Below are 21,758 nucleotides of genomic sequence, written 5' to 3' on the forward strand. Positions count from 1 at the left end.
GAGCTTGATGAGCATCTTTAATGTAAGAAGGGCTTATATAAGACAGAAAGATTGCACACATTCTGAGGATGAATAGATAACTGTTAGAAAAAGGAAAATATCAGCCCACCATAAGAAATGATTTATTATAATTTGATAATATTTCCAAACCTAATAGGCTACATGATATGGTGTTGACACAGAGGTTTAACAATCCTGTCTGAGAGACTGAAAGGGAACTTCCGTACTGGGCAGAGAATAGGATGAGTTTAACTCATTGTAGCACCCACCATTATTCTTTGATACTATGATTATAATTCTGTGGGAGCTAAGGTTTTTTGCTTTTGGTGTAGAAGTATTATCGGTATCAGCAGTCCTGGAGCAAAAAGAGAGATGATGCAGAGAAATGAACATTAAAAAGGACATGAGTAAAACACTGATCTAGTCTGGAAGGCCAGTCAGAAATGAGATTTCTAAAGATGCTGCCTTCTTACATTAGATATTTTTGAAACCTAAGGATCAACAGTTTATAAATCTGTACTTCTAGATCAAAGCGAAAAAAAGAAACAGGAGGGAGAATGACAAGATTAGACAATAAGATTGTGTAATTAGATTATAAAGCTGAAATCAGTTAGGGTAGATTTTAGGGTTCCTTGAACTTAGTGATTATGTCTTACTCTTCTACTTGTCCAGTCCAGCATCTACCATGTATTCTTGGCACAGAGAAGATATTGTTGGATCTCTCAAAAAGGAGATAATACTTAACAAAAGACAGAATTCAGAGAAATAGAGAGAAATTAGAGGGAATTATGTGCATAATGTAAAAGAAAACATTTTATTCTATGCACACCCTACCCATTGTAGAGGTCAACAAATGCCTGCTGGAATATAAGCTGACTTTGTGCCTAGAAAAAAAGATGCTATGGAATCTTTGACTGATACAAACAAAGGTGAAAGAGATGGAGGGAAACCAGCATACCTGAACCCGCATATCTTCTATCTAAAAGAAGCAGCATAGAGTAGAAATATGTTTTTTGTTGAACAAAACTCAGTACTCTGGGAATTCTGTTCCCACAGACTGGCTTGACTGAGCTGAAGAATCAAGAAATTCCTTAAGTATATGTTTCCATGCATTGCCCACATGAGCCTACCATAGTGATCTAAGATGACTGTGCTAAGGATAGATTTCTAAGCCAGAGGCTGCTATCTATGTGCTAGACAGAGGTCTATCAGGTGGAATGATAGAAGTATTCCACAAGAGACAGTCTTAACTGGTAATTAGCCAAATAGATCTTCTTTAGGACTATTGGATTTAGCAAAAGAAAATATAGGACTCCCAATTAAATTTGAATTTCAGACAGATAACACAGTATTGTTTAGTGTAAGTACATCACAAATTTGCATGGGCCATATTTATACAAAAATATAGTTGCTGTTTATCAGAAATTCAAATTTCACTGAGTGTCCTGTATTTCATCTGGCAACTCTAGTCAGATTGGAACTCAGTACAGAAACTTACATGGTAATAGAGAAAAAACAGCAGAAGTAATAGAAGAGACAGAGATGAGAAAATAGATGGAATTCATAAATAGGAAGCTATCATCACCTATTACTGGAGGAACTAAAAGATAACCCAACCACTAGAGCTGCTGCTATGTGAAAAGGATGCTGAGGTGCCCGTTATAACACCCCAGTTCCTTAGGAACTCTAACTATGCCCTGTTGAGACTGTTACCCGGGGGCTTTCTACTGCTTCATGATTTTGTGCAAAAAAAACCACTAACTGAAGGAACTGAGTACATTTCTATTACTGATAATCAAGTGCTACTGACACTGTTATTTAGCCACTCAATGTTAATTTCCCCTTTTTCCTTACTATTGAAACCCTGGCTTTAGTTGGGTCAGTAATGTGTTTCTATGATCCAAATCAAACACAGCAATCTGGTTCCCTATGTCACAGCCTCTCCCAGAGGAAAAGAGCAGATGCTGCTGTGTTCTCTCTCACCACAATTTTCCTGCCTCAAATAAGTACAGATATGTCAAATGGCAGCAGCTTTCACATGACCATGATGCTGCAGACATAAACAATGAAAGCTAACATGCTAAATGACAGCATCATTGAGCAGCTGAAACAGTTCCAGCAACCACCTTCTAATGGTTATACATCTTGTTGTATAAGAAAAACAAACCCTTGTTTGCTTAAGCCACTGTAAATTGAGGTTTCAGTTACTTGTAGCTATATCCAATCTAACAGATAAATCAACCAAAGGAATCATCTTAGAATCCACTGAACATACTATATTTCTTGACTTCTTTAATCTTTTTAGAATTGCTCCTACATATAATTCCCTCTCATTTCTCTCCTCTTATCTGAATTCCATCTTTTGTTAAATATTATCTCCTTTCTGAGAGATTCTATTTTCTTAGTCTACATTGATCCCCTTTCTATTTTGATGGTATTTACAGCCTAAAGTTTGAAACTTTTATCTTATACCTGGGGAATGAGACCCTCTGTTGTTCTATTGTTTGTTTTTTGTGCTGTTATGTTTGCACTATATCCCTTTATTGGATGCTAAACTTCTAGAAGGCAAACACTGCACTCATATTTCTGTTTCTAGTATCTAAGGAAGTGTTTTCTAGATATAAACAGTAAATAAGTATTTGTCTTGACAATGACAACAGTAATAATATTGTTAGAGGATATTTGGGAGAATCTGGTAAGACATCTGGCCATGGGTTCTAGAGTAGAGGCTAGACTAGATGGATTTGCCAAGTCAGCCTTAACCTGAGCGAGAACCAAGAAGGGTAGAAATTTAGCAGGTATGTGACTTTAACAAGTTACTTAGTGTCTGTGCGCTTCATTTTTTCTTCTGTAAAATGAAGATTAAGATGAAGATTAGAAATAATATTGGTAAGCACATGCCCCAGTGCTTGCCACATGGTAGGAATTAGAACCATTAGAATTCAGCTCGAATCTCCTAATATATATGGCAACCAAATTATAAGATATTTTTTCAGTGTCGAGAAATGATAAATTTGCATATTTTCCTTAACAAAATGGATGCAAGGAAAGAGAGAACAATACATTTAAAATGCACTGGACTAGTAAACAGAAGATCTGGTTCTAACTCTAATTCAGTGGCAAACCTACATCTAATTCAGGTAAGTCTGAATATCGGTATTCTGTTTGTAAAATACAGATAATGAGACTTGATTTATTTGCCTTGTAGAGCTATTACAAAAATCATGTGAAATAATGTATGAAAATTTACCTTGAGAAATACAAAGCATTAATATTGGGGATTCCCTGGTGGTGCGGTGGTTGAGAATCTGCCTGCTAATGCAGGGGACACGGGTTCGAGCCCTGGTCTGGGAGGATCCCACATGCCGCGGAGCAACTGGGCCCGTGAGCCACAACTATTGAGCCTGTGAGTCTGGAGCCTGTGCTCCGCAACAAGAGAGGCCGCGATAGTGAGAGGCCCATGCACCGCGATGAAGAGTGGCCCCCACTTGCCACAACTAGAGAAAGCCCTCACACAGAAACGAAGACCCAACACAGCAAAAATAAATAAATTAATTAATAATATTAACTTAAATATTAAGTTAAAATATTAAGAGAAGGGAATCTATAGATTTGAGAATCAGCAGCAGATGCAAATTTATTCATAACTTGAAAAATCTTACCTAAATTTTAAATTCCCACTGAGTGATTTAGCAAAACTAACACTTAAGAAAGTGTTCAATGACAAAATGAGCTAGGCTTTAAGTGGAACTGAGATGAAATTAAAAGAGAAAATTCATTTCCCTTGAATGAAATGCAAATGCATTTAAACGCACAAAATGATAGTACTATTTCATTTTTTAAGGGACACTTGTGAAAAACATTAACCACATTTATAAGTACTGTGAAGACTTCATATCTACAGTGTTAGACTAGAAGAGATGGGGGCAGTAGTTCTATCTGCTATGGATGTGCCATACTATGGGTGAGCTCTCAAATTCATGCTCTGCTTGAAGAGGTATAGATTCAGGATCAAAAAATAAAAACTGTCCATCAATACTAGTTATCACTTTATTTCAAAAATGCTTAGACATATGATCAAGCATTTTTGTTTATTTGGGGATGGGGTAGGGTGAGGAAGAATGTGCAAATGATAAAAAATAATCATGCAAAACTAGATTTGTCTGAAAGGCATAAAGTGTTAACTGTGCCATATCTCTTTCCCACTTTGAGTCAGCAGGCCTTTCTGGAAGAGTCTTAACAGTGAGGGAATTCTATAATTCCAGTGCATTTGACATTTCCCTTCTGAGATGATCATTCTGCCTTCTTGATGGAATTCTCCCTCATTTTCCCAGATGGAAGGACTTGCTTGTTCTTTTAAATTACTGGAGCAGATCTAATCTGTGCTAATCATCTGGGTGCTTTTTACTCCCTTGTAGTGAAGTATTTGTGTGCATGTCCTATGTCCCACAGTAGGTTGTGAACCCTTTAAAGATCCGTTAAATGTAATTTTTGAACCCTACTCCAAGGGTTTCCAGGACAATGTGTTTAATGAAGAAAATAAACAATAAACACATTGGCTGATGGGTAAATTATGCCACCTGAGCCTCTAGCTTTGCTAGAACTCTAACCAGTCGTTATTAGTCTGAAGCTCATTGGCTCCTACAAGGTCTATGAGTGATCTTTCATGGTATTCATGAATCCTAGTTTTGTCTATCTAACCAAGTATCTCCCTATGTTAATTTGGTCTGGTAAGATGAATAATCTATGACTTTCATCAGAATTTCAAAAAGAGTTAAGAAATCATTTCATCTTTTTATCGTAGACTTTCATCCAATAGTTCATGACTTTGGCTGCACATTAGACAGTTTTTAAAATATATGGGTACCACTTCAAAAACTATGATATAATTGATCTGGGGTGAAGTTTAAGCACAAGTACTTTAAAAAAAAATCCCTAGAAGATTCTGTTGTGCAAACACCGTTGGTCCTCAATCTCAGAACTGCTTTTAGTCGTTGGATATTGAAGCTCTCATGGGCTAACCTGCTACAGTGACCCCCATTCTGCAGATGTTCTGCTTATTCCTTCAAGTAGTAATTGTCTAGGGCATGCTCTTAATTCAGTGCTTAATCAGGGACCTTTGTGCCTCCGACTCCGAAACACTCCCTTAGGTTATTTAAAATTTCTGTCACTATTCTCAATACCCTCTTAACCTTTTGATTCTAGCAGGCAACACAGCCTACTTTCTTAATATCAGCTGTGTACCTAGGGAAAGAAAATGCATTAACTGCAGTTTTCAAGGGAACATGTCCATACATGGTAACGTTTAAGCAAAATAAATAAATAAATAAAATAACCTTGGAACGAATAGGACTAGTGATAATTAGAACAGTCTCTCCAGACAGCTGGTGTCATAACCCAGGCGAGAGCAGCCTTTTGTCCATTGGGTTTGATTTCATGACTTACAAGGAGATTCAAAGTTTGATTTCCTTCTCGCATTTCCCCCACATTAAGAACTGGCAGCATTTGGAATGGAAACAGATTTCTGGGACATTGTCAGATATCTTATGGGGATTTTTCATGACTACAGTATTTTTCTCAATTTGCCATTTCCTATAATTAGGCAGCACATAGCACATCTGATTCCTTGAGACATAATTATTCAGTGTGGATCATACAGACTCTTTGCTTCTCTGCCTTTCTGAGGCAACCTCTTTGGACATTTCACTCCTTATTAGCAATTCAGCCAAACTGTGAGATGTAGAGGAATCAAAAAAGAAATTCAAATCTAAGTGTTTTTCTTTCTCACGTTTGTTCATGATCAGGTAGGTAAAGAGGTCATATTTCACAGCTCAGGTTTAATTTATAATTGCCCACGGATGTACAGTATATTTACACCATCCCAGTCCGAACCATACAGAAATTTTTAAAAGCTTAGCTTACTTCATAAACGTCTTTTTAAGCTACATTTTTCTTCCTTTGCTGAAAGTGGCAAGTGATTTTTAACTTTTACTTTTACTGCCCCTGAATGACTCTTCTCATGCTAAAGGTCATAACACCAGTGACCGCTTGTGTGTGACCATGATGATCTGACCAACATAAAAGATGACCGGAGAGAAGAAGAAGGAAAGTGCAAGGTCTGGGCCGGCGGGTTTTGTCAAGTCGGGTGGGCCGGGCCACCCCCTCGGCCTCAGCAGCTCTTGTCCCCGCCGGCATTCTCCGCCTAGTCGCCTGGCAGCCGCCGATATGCAGCAGGGCGGCGGCAAGTGGCAGCTTCACCGCCACCATGGTGCCCGAGAGGAAGCTCAACTCTGCCGAGGGGGCGGTGAAGGAGGAGCCCAAGAGGAGATCGGCGAGGTTGTCAGCTAAACCGGCTCCTGCAAAAGTGGAAACGAAGCCCAAAAATGTGGCAGGAAAGAATAAATCTTCAGACAAACGTGCAAACAAAAGGGAAAAGGGGAGCAAAGGGAAAACAGGCTGAAGAGGCTAACCAAGAGACTAAAGAAGATGTACCTGCAGAAAATGGAGAAACTAAAAACGAGGAGAGTCCAGCTTCTGAGGAAGCAGGAAAGAAAGAAGCCAAGTCTGATTAATATCACGCACCTGGTCCTATCAGTGGTCCCTGTCTCTCTTCTTGCACAATCCAGAGGAATATTTTTATCAACTATTTTGTAAATGCGTTTTTTAGTAGCTCTAGAAACATTTTTTAAAAGGAGGGAATACCCCCTCATCGCAAATTTTTTACCCTTAAAAATTTTTTAAGGGTAATTTTTTTTTTTAAAGGTGAAATCATTTGCTGGTCGTTTATTTTTGGTACAACCAGAAAATAGTGGGATATTGAATATGGGAGGCTTTGATTGTCTTTGATGTCAGCTTAACATTCCACAGATGGGGGTAGCTTTTATATACTATAATACACAGCATACTAAATGGCATTTGGAGTAAGTTGTGCATTTAATGTCTTGAACACTTTTTTTTTTTTTAATTTTTGTTGGAGTGTGGTTGCTTTACAGTGTTGCATTTGTTTATACTGTGTGGCAAGGTGAATCAGCTGTACATATTCATGCATCCCCTCTTTTTTGGATTTCCTTCTAATTTAGGTCACCACGAAGCACTGGGTAGGGTTCCCTGTGCTGTGCGGTAGGTTCTCATTAGCTATCTATTTTATGCATAGTATCAGTAATGTATATATGTCAATCCCAATCTCCCAATTCATCCCACCCTCCCACTCCCAACTTTAAATTACTTCTCTTCCCATATTGTTTTTGGTTGAATTTTTCCTAAAGCAAACCACTCACTCCTTGATCTTGGCTCTCCTGGTCAGAATTTTGTGTGTTCTGTAACATCTTTGGTCGCGGTAGTACAGTTCTAGTAACTTTGTTAATGTACAGTGAACAATTGACAATTTGAGTATGTACAGTATATGATATTAAATTGTGAGTTAGTGGGACTTATGACGGAACAGCATATCAATATTTGAAGATATTGGTACTTGCTATCCTGTTAAGGAAAATTTGCCTCCAAATTTTAAGCTGGAAATTCACTGCAATAACTGTTCAGAAAAGAACCATAACTACAGGATTTTTTAGATTTTTGGTACGTATGTTAAGAATTGTGTACAGGGACTTCCCTTGTGGTGCAGTGGTTAAGAATACCTGCCAATGCAGGGGACACGGGTTCGAGCCCTGGTCCGGGAAGATCCCACATGCCACAGAGCAACTAAGCCCATGTGCCACAACAACGGAGCCACATGCCACAACTACTGAAGCCCACATGCCTAGAGACCGTGCTCTGCAACAAAGAGAAGCCACCGCAATGAGAAGCCCGGCACCGCAACGGAGAGTAACCCCCGCTCACTGCAACTAGAGAAATCCCGTGCACAGCAACGAAGACCCAGTGCAGCCAAAAATAAATTATTTAATTAATTAACTTAAAAAAAAAGAATTGTGTACAAATTGAAATGTCTGAGTACTGATTCTCAAAACAACCAATAAAATCTCAATTTTGAAAGAAAAATAAATAAATAAAGATATGTAGCAGAAAATAAAAATTGCAAGGTCCTATATATAAGGAGGAGTAATTATGCAAGCAGAGGCTAAGGAGTAAGTGGCTAAAATGTGACCAAAATATGTCTGTGAATAAAGAAAATCACAAAACCAATAGAAACGTCTGTATTTGTACGTCAGTTGGTAGTTCCAATAGAGCACCCACAGCACGTTGAGTGTTGAGAAATCAACCTAAATGGGATGTGTAATCATGAACAAACAATGGCAGGATATGAACAGGACTAGCAGCCTTTACACTCACTGAAAACCAGTCACTGGGAGTGCAGATGCGGTTCCAATTATGAAATATATAGATCCTCAAGAACCTTAGAAAAATAAAACTTATTTGTAAAGCATGTTTGCCTTCCCATCAGCCTTCCTTCTGAGGATGTTAATTTATACTGCTAAGGCTTTAGGGGAGTACTATGACATAGAAATTTAAGATATGGTTTTCAGAGTTAGATAGCCCAGGTTCAAGTGCAAATTCTCCCATTTATTAGCTGTGTGATTCTGATATCTTTTTTACCTCTGTAAGCTTGGCACAAATAAGTATTAATATCTATTAGCTTCTATTATTATATCATTATTATTACTATAACAGCCATCAGAAATGTTATTTACTAAGCATTTAATGTTATCTTAGGCACTGAGTTAGTTAATGGACTGAGCCGAAAATGACATCTGAAAACAGTCTGACATAATAAAGTAAGTTTTCATGATGTGGAGATTTTGACTTCAGTCAGAATCCTACCAATTGTTCCTTTGTGATTTAGGGCAAGTTGTCTTGCCATTTTAAAATTTCAATTTCTTCATTATAAAAATGGAGGTAATAACACCTACCTAACAGTTCTATAAGAGTTAAATGATGATAAGATAACATTTGCTACATGGTTAGTGAGATGTCTGCTGTATAATGGGCTCACAAAATAGCAATGACCCTTTTTACCCTCTGCAATCTTCCATCCACCAAATGACAAGGTTGAAGTGGAGAGTGGCCAGGCACATTCTGACCCAAGCATAAGCACTGAGTAACTGCACAAACTAAAGTAAGATTGAATGCACATGCATCGTCAGATGAGGGATCAGAGTAGAACAAGGAGTGATGAAACCACCATTGAACAGCCAGCATTGATGGCTATTATATTAATAATAATAATATAATAATAGAAGCTAATATATATTAATACTTATTTGTGCCAAGCTTACAGAGGTATAAAAGATATCAGAATCACACAGCTAATAAGTGGGAGAATTTGCACTTGAACTCTGGGCTATCTAACTTTAGACATAGGAAGGTCAAGAAATATTAATTATTAGTGGGTGAGATTATTTTAAACAATGTCTTATAAGAAAACATAGGGAAAAGCTAATTTCTGTAGGCTTCCAAAGACCTTATAAAGACATGAGAGTTAACCATCTTGTAAATATACCTCCAATTGACTGGCATATTTAGAAGATGTGTCTATTTTATAACATCTAGTACTGAAAGACTGTGCAGAGGTCCAATGGATGCAAAAGACTTATTTTGTTGCTGTTGTTCTAAAAATAACCATCAGAAAATTAATAAGCTGGGTCAGTTAAGTTGGCCTTTTCATGATGATGTATATCTTGCCTATTTAATTAGTGTCCATTGTCTTCATTACAATTAACATTTCAAAATGGTATTGATTGATAACTGAATTGGCCACAAAACACTGTATTTGTGTTTACACATTTATTCTCAAGATTAATTTTTAAAATAAAATCTCCTTTTTTGGGCTTCCCTGGTGGCGCAGTGGTTGAGAGTTCGCCTGCCGATGTAGGGGACACAGGTTCATGCCCTGGTCCGGGAGGATCCCGCGTGCCATGGAGCGGCTGGGCCCGTGAGCCATGGCCGCTGAGCCTGCGCGTCCGGAGCTTGTGCTCCGCAACGGGAGAGGCCACAACAGTGAGAGGTCCGCGTACTGCAAAAAAAAAAAAATCTCCTTTTTTATGGGCTGTCTCTCACAAAAATGGTTAAATAAACAAATCATTAGGCTAAGAACAGAAGTGCCTCCACAAGTCCAATAGCCCAATTTAACTCATTACTGATGGATCTTAGGCATAACATATGACATCCAACTTTCCAGAAAGCAAAATGTCTGCACAGTTTTGTCAATTATTATAACGAATGATAGTTTACAAATATGTTAAACCAAGAGAAAGAAAGCAAAGTTGTAACATGTCACTGGCTCTTGTTTTCTGAGATCCATTCTCTTCCCTCTGTCAGTAAATTAGCTTATTTCTGTTGGATTACATAAATACAGCATGCTGTAATCAGTATCTGCCCTGTATGAACATGCTTTTAGGAACAGGCAGTGGCTGTAATACTCGTTATTCAAACTTCCAATTTTTCTTCTATTGAATAATAACTTTATTTGTAACATTAGTGTTGATTTCATTCCAACCTCTTTTCTCAATGTACAGGAAGATTGGGCTCCAGAGGCCCTTTTAAAAATACAGTAAAAAAACAGTTAGGAATTATTTTCTAGTAATGTAGGCAGGAGGAGATTTCTTCCCAAGGGCAAAGCATGAACTCCCAACACTTGCCCTCCTGGGGCCTTAACTGAGTTCTGAGTGCTCTTGCTGAGTCAACTTTGGGAAAGAAGTCAGGTCCTGTTGTATTCAATAGATGTGCCTGGCATATAAGAGAGAAGATCACACCATCAAGGGCATTGAAAATATTATTTTGCAAACCTTAGTTAAAAGGTATGACAGACATGAGACAAAGGGCCTTGGTTTATTTCTCAGAGAAATTGTCTAAAGGAGACATAGATTTGGAGAGTAGGGGGCAGTTGTTCCCACTCTTGGCTGCTTTGCTACCTAAAAAAATAATTACCTTGACAAAGTGATTTCTAATTTCTCTCTTTCTGTGGAAGCAATACTCAAGAATGATCATATAGTGTCCTACATATACTCAGGGTGGGAAAGCAAAAATATTAGAATTTGGCCTGTTACAATGTATATTCTAGGAAAACACGTTGGTAACCCTAGTATGGGCTATAATTAACTTTTTTTTTCTGACATTCATAGGGTTTTTTTAAAAATAAATATTGTTTTTAACATCTTTAGTGGAGTATAATTGCTTTACAATGGTGTGTTAGTTTCTGCTGTATAACAAAGTGAATCAGCTATACATATACATATGTCCCCATATCTCCTTCCTCTTGCCTCTCCCTCCCACCCTCCCTATCCCAACCCTCTAAGTGGACACAAAGCACCGAGCTAATCTTCCTGGGCTATGTGGCTTCTTCCTACTAGTTATCTATGTTACATTTGGTAGTGTATATATGTCCATGTCACTCTCTCACTTTGTCCCAGCTTACCCTTTCCCCTCCTCATGTCTCCAAGTCCATTCTCTACATCTGGGTCTTTATTCCTGTCTTGTCCCAAGTTTCTTCAGACCATTTTTTTTTTTTTTTAGATTCCATATATATGTGTTAGCATATGGTATTTGTTTTTCTCTTTCTGACTTACTTCACTCTGTATGACAGTCTCTAAGTCCATCCACCTCACAAAAACAACTCAATTTTGTTTCTTTTTATGGCTAATATTCCACTGTATATATGTGCCACACCTTTATCCATTAATCTGTCAATGGACACTTAGGTTGCTTCCATGTCTTAGCTATTGTAAATAAAGCTGCAATGAATATTGTGATAAATGACTCCTTTTGAATTATGGTTTTCTTAGTGTATATGCCCAGTAGTGGGATCTGTGTCATATGGTAGTTCTAGTTTAAGTTTTTAAGGAACCTCCATAGTGGCTGTATCAATTTACATTCCCACCAACAGTGCAAGAGGGTTCCCTTTTCTTCACAACCTCTCCAGCATTTATTGTCTGTAGATTTTTTAAGATGGCCATTCTGACCTGTGTGAGGTGATATCTAATTGTAGTTTTGATTTGAATTTCTCTAATGATTAGTGATGTTGAGTATCGTTTCATGTGTTTGCTGGCAATCTGTGTATCTTCTTTGGAGAAAAGTCTATATAGGTCTTCTGCCCATTTTTGGATGGCATTGTTTGTTTTTCTTGATATTGAGCTGCATGAGCTGCTTGTAAATTTTGGAGATTAATCCTTTGTCAGTTGCTTCATTCACAAATATTTTCTCCCATTCTGAGTGTTGTCTTTTCATCTGGTTTATGGTTTCCTTTGCTGTGCAAAAACCATAACTTGTATTAGGTCCCATTTGTTTATCTTTGTTTTTATTTCTATTTCCCTAGGAGGTGATTCAAATAGGATCTTTCTATGATTTATGTCATGGAGTGTTCTGCCTATGTTTTCCTCTAAGAGTTCTATAGTGTCTGGCCTTACATTTAAGTCTTTAATCCATTTTGAGTTTATTTTTGTGTATTGTGTCAGGCAGTGTACTAATTTCATTCTTTTACATGTAGCTGTCCAGTTTTCCCAGCACCACTTATTCAAGAGGCTGTCTTTTCTCCATTGTATATTCTTGCTTCCTTTATCAAAGTCAAGGTGATCGTATGTGCATGGGTTTACCTCTGGGCTTTCTATCCTGTTCCATTTATCTATATTTCTATTTTTGTGTCAGTACCAGACTATCTTGATTACTGTAGCTATGTAGTATAGTCTGAAGTCCGGGAACCGATTCCTCCTGCTCTGTTTTTCTGTCTCAAGATTGTTTTGGCTATTTGGGGTCTTTTGTGTTTCCATACAAATTGTGAAATTTTTTGCACTAGTTCTATGAAAATGCCATTGGTAGTTTGACAGGGATTGCACTGAATCTGTAGATTGCTTTGGGTAGTAGAGTCATTTTCACAATGTTGATTCTTCCAATCCAAGAACATGGTATATTTCTCCATCTGCTTGTATCATCATTAATATCTTTCATCACTGTCTTATGGTTTTCTGCATACAGGTCTTTTGTCTCCTTAAGTAGATTTATTGCTAGGTATTTTATTCATTTTGTTGCAATGGTAAATGGGAGTGTTTCCTTAATTTCTTTCAGATATTTCATCATTAGTGTATAGGAATGCCAGAGATTTCTGTGCATTAATTTTGTATCCTGCTACTTTACCAAATTCATTGATTAGCTCTAGTAGTTTTCTGGTAGCATCTTTAAGATTCTCTATGTATAGTATCATGTCATCTGCAAACAGTGACAGTTGTACTTCTTTTCTGATTTGGATTCTTACTTCTTTTTCTTCTCTGATTGCTGTGGCTAAAACTCCCAAAACTATGTTGAATAATAGTAGTGAGAGTGGGCCACCTTTTCTTTTTTCTGATCTTAGTGGAAATGCTTTCAGTTTTTCACCATTGAGAAGGATGTTGGTTGTGGGTTTTCATACATGGCCTTTATTATGTTGAGGTAAGTTCCCTCTATGCCTACTTTCTAGAGGGTTTTTATCATAAATGGGTGTCGAATTTTTTCAAAAGCTTTTTTCTGCATCTATTGAGATGATCATACTTTTTTTTCCCTTCGATTTTTAAATATGGTTTATAACATTGATTGATTTTTATATATTGAAGAATCCTTGCATTCCTGGAATAAACCCCACTTGATCATGGTGTATGATCCTTTTAATGTGCTGTTGGATTCTGTTTGCTAGTGTTTTATTAAGGATTTTTGCATCTATGTTCATCAGTTATATTGGCCTGTAGTTTTCTTTTTTTGTGTGACATCTTTTTCTGGTTTTGGTATAGGAGTGAAGGTGGCCTCATAGAATGAGTTTGGGAGTGTTCCTCCCTATGCTATATTTTGGAAGAGTTTGAGAAGGATAGGTGTTAGCTCTTCTCTAAATGTTTGATAGAATTCCCCTGGGAAGCTATCTGGGTCCTGGGCTTTTTTTTTGTTGGAAGATTTTTAATCACAGTTTCACTTTCAGTGCTTGTGATTGGTCTGTTTATATTTTGTATTTATTCCTTGTTCAAACTCAGAAGTTTGTGCTTTTCTAAGAATTTGTCCATTTTTTCCAGGTTGTCCATTTAATTGGCATAGAGTTGCTTGTAGTAATCTCTCATGATCCTTTGTATTTCTGCAGTGTCACTTGTTACTTCTCCTTTTTCAGTTCTAATTCTATTAATTTGAGTCTTCTCTCTTTGTTTCTGGATGAGTCTGGCGAACTGTTTATCAATTTTTTAATCTTCTCAAAGAACCATCTTTTAGTTTTATTGATTTTTGCTATCATTTCCTTCATTTATTTTTCATTTATTTCTGATGTCTTTCCTTCTGCTAACTTTGGGGTTTTTTGTTCTCCTTTCTCTAATTGCTTTAGGTGTAAGGTTAGATTGTTTATTTGAGATGTTCCTTGTTTCTTTTTTTTTTTTTAATTTTTTTTTTTTTTTTTTTTTTTTGCGGTATGCGGGCCTCTCACTGTTGTGGCCTCCCCCGTTGCGGAGCACAGGCTCCGGACGCGCAGGCTCCGGACGCGCAGGCTCAGCAGCCATGGCTCACGGGCCCAGCCGCTCCGCGGCATATGGGATCCTCCCAGACCGGGGCACGAACCCGTATCCCCTGCATCGGCAGGCGGACTCCCAACCACTTGCGCCACCAGGGAGGCCCCCTTGTTTCTTGAAGTAGGATTTTAGTGCTATAAACTTCCCTCTTAAAACTGTTTTTGCTGCATCCCATAGGTTTTGGATCCTCATGTTTTCATGGTCATTTGTCTCTTGATATTTTAAAATTTCCTCTTTGATTTCTCTGTGATCTCTTGGTTTTCTATTAGTGTAGTGTTTACCTTCCATGTGTTTGTGTTTTTTACATTTTTTTCCCTGTAATTTATTTCTAATCTCAGAGTGTTGAGGTAGGAGGAGATGTGTAGCACAATTTCAATTTTCTTAAATTTACCAAGGCTTATTTTGTGACCCAGGATTTGATCTATCCTGGAGAATGTTCTGTGTACACTTGAGAAGTGTAATCTGGAGTTTTTGGATGGAATGTCCTATTAATATCAATTAAGTCCATCTTGTTTAATGTATCATATAAAGCTTGTGTTTCCTTTTTTATTTTCCTTTTGGATGATCTGTCCATTGGTGAAAGTGGGGTGTTAAAGTCCCATACTATGTTTTTGTTACTGTTGATTTCCCCTTTTATGGCTGTTAGTATTTGCCTTATGTATTGAGGTGCTCCTGTTTTAGGTGCACAAATATTTACAATAGTTATATCTTCTTGGATTGATCCCTAGATCATTATGTAGTGTCCTTCTTTGTCTCCTTAATAGTCTTTGTTTTAAAGTCTATTTTGTCTGATATGAGAATTTCTACTCCAGCTTTCTTTTGATTTCCATTTGCATGGAATAGCTTTTTCCATCTCCTACCTTTTAGTCTGTATGTGTCCCTAGGTCTGAAGTGGGTTTCTTGTAGACAGCATATATACGGGTCTTGTTTTTGTATCCATTCAGTCAACCTATATCTTCTGGTTTGAGCATTTAATCCATTTATATTTAAGGGAGTTATCGATATGTATGTTCCTATTACCATTTTCTTAATTGTTTTGGGTTTGTTATTGTAGTTCTTTTCCTTTTCTTGTGTTTCCTGCCTAGAGAAGTTCCTTTATCATTTGTTGTATAGCTGGTTTGGTGGTGCTGAATTCTCTTAGCTTTTGCTTTTCTGTAAATGTTTTAATTTCTCTGTCCAATCTGAATGAGATCCTTGCTGAATAGAGTAATCTTGGTTGTAGGTTTTTCACTTTCATTACTTTAAATATGTCCTTCCACTGAAGAGTTTGCACTTGAAGAGTTTCTGTTGAAAGGTCAGCTGTTAACCTTAAGGGGATTCCCTTGTATATTATTTGTTTCTTTTCCCTTGCTGCTTTTAATATTTATTCTTTGTATTTAATTTTTGATAGTTTGATTAATATGTGTCTTGGCATGTTTCTCCTTGGATTTGTCCTGTGTGGGACTCTCTGTGCTTCCTGGACTTGCTTTACTATCTCCTTTCCCATATTAGGGAAGTTTTCAAGTATAATCTTTTCAAATATTTTTTCCATCCCTTTTCATTTCGCTTCATCTTCTGGGACCCCTATAATTTAAATGTTGGTGAATTCAATGTTGTCCCAGAAGACTCTAAGATTGTCCTCAATTCTTTTCATTCTTTTTCTTTATTACACTCTGTGATAGTTATTTCCACTATTTTATCTTCCAGGTCACTTATGCTTTCTTCTGCCTCCGTTATTCTGCTATTGATTCCTTCTAAAGAATTTTTAATTTCATTTATTGTGTTGTTCATCATTGCTTGTTTGCTCTTTAGTTCCTCTAGGTCCTTGTTGAACGTTTCTTGTATTTTCTCCATTCTATTTCCAAGATGTTGGATCATCTTTACTATAATTATTCTGAATTCATTTTCAGGGAGACTGCCTATTTCCTCTTCATTTTTTTGGTCTGGTGGGGTTTTACCTTGCTCCTTCATCTGCTGTGTATTTCTCTCTCTTCTTATTTTGCTTAACTTACTGTATTTGGTGTCTCCATTTCACAGGCTGCTGGGCCGTTGTTCACGTTTTTTTTGGTGTCTGCTGTCAGTGGGTTAAGGTAGTTAAGTGGGTTGTGTAGGCTTCCTGGTGGATGGGACTGGTGCCTGTGTTCTTGTGGATGAAGCTGGATCTTGCCTTTTTGTTGGGCAGGACCATGACTGGTGGTATGTTTTGGGGTGTTTGTGAACTTATTATTATTTTAGGCAGCCTCTCTGCTAATGGGTGGGGTTGTGTTCCTGTCTTGCTAGTTGTTTGGCATATGGTGTCCAGCACTGTATCTTGCTGGTCACTCGGTGGAGCTAGGTCTTAGTGTTGAATTGGAGGTGTCTGGGAGAGCTTTTGCCATTTGATATTATGTGGAGCCGGGAGGTCTCTGGTGGACCAATGTCCTGAACTCGGCTCTCCCACCTCAGAGAGACATGCCTCACATCTGGCCGGAGCACCTAAACCCTGTCAGCCACATGGCTCAGAAGCAAAGTGAGAAAAAACAGAAAGAAAGAAAGAAAGAAAGAAAGAAAGAAAGAAAGAAAGAAAGAAAGAAAAGAAAAGTGTTTTTTTTGGTTTGTTTGTTTTTTTATACTGCCAGTTCTTATTAGTCATCAATTTTATACACATCAGTGTATACATGTCAAGCCCAATAGCCCAATTCAGCACACCTACATCCCCAACCCACTGCAGTTTTCCCACCTTGGTGTCCATACCTTTGTTCTCTACATCTCTGTCTCAACTTCTGCCTTGCAAACTGGTTCATCTCTACCATTATTCTAGGTTCCACATACATGTGTTAATATATGATATTTGTTTTTCTCTTTATGACTGACTTCACTCTGTATGAGAGTCTCTAGACCCAACCACGTCTCAACGAATGACTTAATTTCATTCCTTTTCATGACTGAATAATATTCCATTGTATATGTGTACCACAACTTTTTTATCCATTCGTATGTCGATGGGCATTTAGGTTGCTTCCATGACCTGGCTATTGTAAATAGTGCAGCAATGAACACTGGGGTGCATGTCTCTTTTTGAATTATGGTTTTCTCTGGGTATATGCCCTGTAGTGGGATTGCTGGATCATATGGTAATTCTAGTTTTAGTTTTATAAGGAGCCTCCATACTGTTCTCCATAGTGGCTGTATCAATTTACATTCCCAGCAACAGTGCAAGAGGGTTCCCTTTTCTCCACACCCTCTCCAACATTTGTTGTTTGTAGATTTTCTGATGATGCCCATTCTAACTGGTGTGAGGTGATACCTCATTGTAGTTTTGATCTGCATTTCTCTAGTAATTAGTGATGTTGAGCAGCTTTTCATGTGCTTCTTGGCCATCTGTGTGTCTTCTTTGCAGAAATGTCTATTTAGGTCTTCTGCCAATTTTTGGATTGGGTTGTTAGTTTCTTTAATATTGAACTGCATGAGCTGTTTATATATCTTGGAGATTAATCCTTTGTCCGTTGATTCATTTGCATATATTTTCTCCAATTCTGAGGGTTGTCTTTTCATCTTGTTTATGGTTTCCTTTGCTGTGAAAAAGCTTTGATGTTTCATTAGGTCCCATTCGTTTATTTTTGTTTTTATTTCCATTACTCTAGGAGGTGGATCAAAAAAGATCTTGCTGTAATTTATGTCAAAGAGTGTTCTTCCTATGTTCTCCTCTAAGAGTTTTATAGTGTCCAGTCTTACATTTAGGCCTATAATGTATTTTGCGTTTATTTTTGTGTATGGTGTTTGGGAGTGTTCTAATTTCATTCTTTTACATGTAGCTGTCCAGTTTTCCCAGCACCACTTATTGAAGAGACTGTCTTTTCTCCATTGTGTATCTTTGGCTTCTTTGTTAGATTAGTTGACCATAGGTGCGTGGGTTTATCTCTGGGTTTTCTATCTTTTCCCATTGATCTATATTTCTGTTTCTGTGCCAGTACCATATTGTCTTGATTACTGTAGCTTTGTAGCATAGTTTGAAGTCAGGGAGTCTGATTCCTCCAGCTCCGTTTTTTCCCTCAAGACTGCTTTGGTTATTTGGGGCCTTTTGTACCTCCATACAAATTTGAAGATGATTTGTTTTAGTTCCATAAAACATACCATTGGTAATTTGATAGGGATTGCATTGAATCTGTAGGTTGCTTTTGGTAGTATAGTCATTTTCACAATATTGATTCTTCCAGTCCAAGAACATGGTATATCTCTCCATCTGTTGGTATCATCTTTAATTTCTTTCATCAGTGTCTTATAGCTTTCTGTATACACGTCTTTTGTTTCCCTAGGTAGGTTTATTCCTAGGTATTTTATTCTTTGTGTTGCAATGGTAAATGGGAGTGTTTCTATAATTTCTGTTTCAGATTTTTCATCATTAATATATAGGGATGCAAGAGATTTCTGTGCATTAATTATGTATCCTACAACTTCACCAAATTCATTGATTAGCTCTAGTAGTTTTCTGGTGGCATTTTTAGTATTCTCTATGTATTGTATCATGTCTTCTGCAAACAGTGACAGCTTGACATCTTCTTTTCCAATTTGTATTCCTTTTATTTCTTTTTCTTTTCTGATTGCCATGGCTAGGACTTCCAAAACTATGTTGAAAAATAGTGGTGAGAGTGGACATCCTTCTCTCATTCCTTACCTTAGAGGAAATGCTTTCAGTTTTTCACCATTGAGAATGATGATTGCTGTGGGTTTATCATATATGGCCTTGATTATATTGAGGTAGGTTCACTTTATGCCCACTTTCTGGAGAGTTTTTATCATAAATGTGTATTGAATTTTGTCAAAAGCTTTTTCTGCACCTATTGAGGTGATCATACGGTTTTTATTCTTCAATTTGTTAATATGGTGTATCACATTGATTGATTTGCATATATTGAAGAATCCTTGCATCCCTGGGATAAATTCCACTTGATCTTGGTGTATGATCCTTTTAATGTGTTGCTGGATTCTGCTTGCTAGTTTTTTGTTGAGGATTTTTGCATCTATACTCATTACTGATATTGGTCTGTAATTTTCTTTTTTTGTAGTATCTTTGGCTGGTTTTGTTGTCAGGGTGATGGTGGCCTCATAGAATGAGTTTGGGAGTGTTCCTACTTCTGCAAATTTTTTTTTCTTTTTGTGGTATGCAGGCTCTCACTGCTGTGGCCTCTCCCATTGTGGAGCACAGGCTCCGGACGTTCAGGCTCAATGGCCATGTCTCACGGGCCCAGCTGCTCCACAGCATATGGGATCTTCCCGGACTGGGGCACGAACCTGTGTCCCCTGAATTGGCAGGCAGACTCTCAACCACTGTGCCACCAGGAATGCCCCACTCCTCTGTAGTTTTTTGGAAGAGTTTGAGAAGGATGGGTATTATGTCTTCTCTAAATGTTTGATAGAATTCAACTGTGAAGCCATCTGGTCCTGGGCTTTTGTTTGTTGGAAGATTTTTAGTCACCGTTTCAATTTCATTACTTGTGATTGGTCTGCTCATATTTTCTGTATCTTCCTGGTTCAGTCATGGAAGGTTATACCTTTCTAAGAATTTGTCCATTTCTTCAAGGTTGTCCATTTTATTGGCATAGAGTTGCTTGTAGTACTCTTTTAGGATGCTTGTATTTCTGCAGTGTCTGTTGTAACTTCTCCTTTTTCATTTCTATTTTATTGGTTTGAGTCCTCTACCTCTTTTTCTTGATGAGTCTGGCTAATGGTTTATCAATTTTGTTTATCTTCTCAAAGAACCAGCTTTTAGTTTTATTGCTCTTTGTTATTGTTTTCTTTGCTTCTATTTCATTTATTTCTGCTCTGATCTTTATTATTTCTTTCCTTCTGCTAACTTTGTGTTTTGTTTGTTCTTCTTTCTCTAGCTCCTTTAGGTATAAGTTTAGATTGTTTACTTGAGATTTTTCTTCTTTCTTGAGGTAGGCTTGTATAGCTATAAACTTCCCTCTTAGAACTGCTTTTTCTGCATCCCATAGGTTTTGGATGGTCAAGTTTTCATTGTCATTTGTCTCTAAGCATTTTTTGGCTTCCTCTTTGATTTCTTCAAAGTGATCTCTTGGTTACTTAGTAACGTATTGTTTAGCCTCCATGTGTTTGTGTTTTTTACGTTTTTTTTTTTTTTCCTGTAATTCATTTCTAATCTCATAGCGTTGTGGTCAGAAAAGATGCTTGATATGATTTCAATTTTCTTATATTTACTGAGGCTTGATTTGTGACCCAAGATGTGAACTATCTTAGGGAATGTTCTGTGCACACTTGAGAAGAAAGTGTAATCTGCTCTTTTCAGTTGGAATGTCCTATAAATATCAACTAAATCCATCTGGTCTATTGTGTCATTTAAAGCTTCTGTTTCCTTACTTATTTTAATTTTGGATGATCTGTCTATTGGTGTAAATGAGGCATTAAAATCCCTCACTATTATTGTGTCACTGTCGATATTCTCTTTTATAGCTGTCAGCAGTTGCCTTATATACTGAGGTGCTCCTATGTTGGGTGCATATATATTTATAATTGTTATATCTTCTTCCTGGATTGATCCATTGATCATTATGTAGCTTCCTTCCTTATCTCTTATAACATTGTTAATTTTAAAGTCTATTTTATCTGATATGAGTATAGCCACTCCAGCTTTCTTTTGATTTCCATTTGCATGGAATATCTTTTTCCATCCCCTCACTTTCAGTCTGTATGTGTCCCTAAGTCTGAAATGGGTTTCCTGTAGACATCATATATAGGGTTCTTGTTTTTGTATCCATTCAGCAAACCTGTGTCTTTTGATTGGAGCATTTAATCCATTCACATTTAAGGTAATTAACAATATGTATGTTCCTATGACTATTTTGTTAATTGTTTTCAGTTTGTCTTTGTAGGTCCTTTTCTTCTCTTGTGTTTCCCACTTAGAGAAGTTCCTTTAGCATTTGTTGCAGAGTTGGTTTGCTGGTGCTGAATTCTCTTAGCTTTTGCTTGTCTGTAAAGCTTTTGATTTCTCCATTGAATCTGAATGAGATCATTGTTGGGTAGAGTAATCTTGGTTGTAGGTTCTTCCCTTTCATCACTTTAAATATATCATGCCACTCCCTTCTGGCTTGAGGAGTTTCTGCTGAGAAATCTGCTGTTAACCTTATGGGAGTTCCCTTGTATGCCATTTGTCATTTTTCCCTTGCTGCTTTCAATAATTTTTCTTTTTCTTTAATTTTTGCCAATTTGATTACTATGTGTCTCAGCGTGTTTCTCCTTGGGTTTATCCTGTATAGGACTCTCTGCTCTTCCTGGACTTGGGTGGCTATTTCCTTTCCCATGTTGGGGAAGTTTTTGACTCTA

At 37.4% G+C, this 21,758-nt stretch overlaps 1 pseudogene; it reads left to right on the forward strand.

Moving 5' to 3' along the window:
- The first annotated feature begins 6,265 nt into the window (after positions 1 to 6,265).
- On the forward strand, positions 6,266 to 6,572 carry LOC132494242 (non-histone chromosomal protein HMG-14-like; annotated as a pseudogene).
- Positions 6,573 to 21,758: the final 15,186 nt, after the last annotated feature.

This window comes from Mesoplodon densirostris, chromosome 7, assembly GCF_025265405.1.
Source record: "Mesoplodon densirostris isolate mMesDen1 chromosome 7, mMesDen1 primary haplotype, whole genome shotgun sequence".
NCBI classification, from domain to species: Eukaryota; Metazoa; Chordata; class Mammalia; order Artiodactyla; family Ziphiidae; genus Mesoplodon; species Mesoplodon densirostris.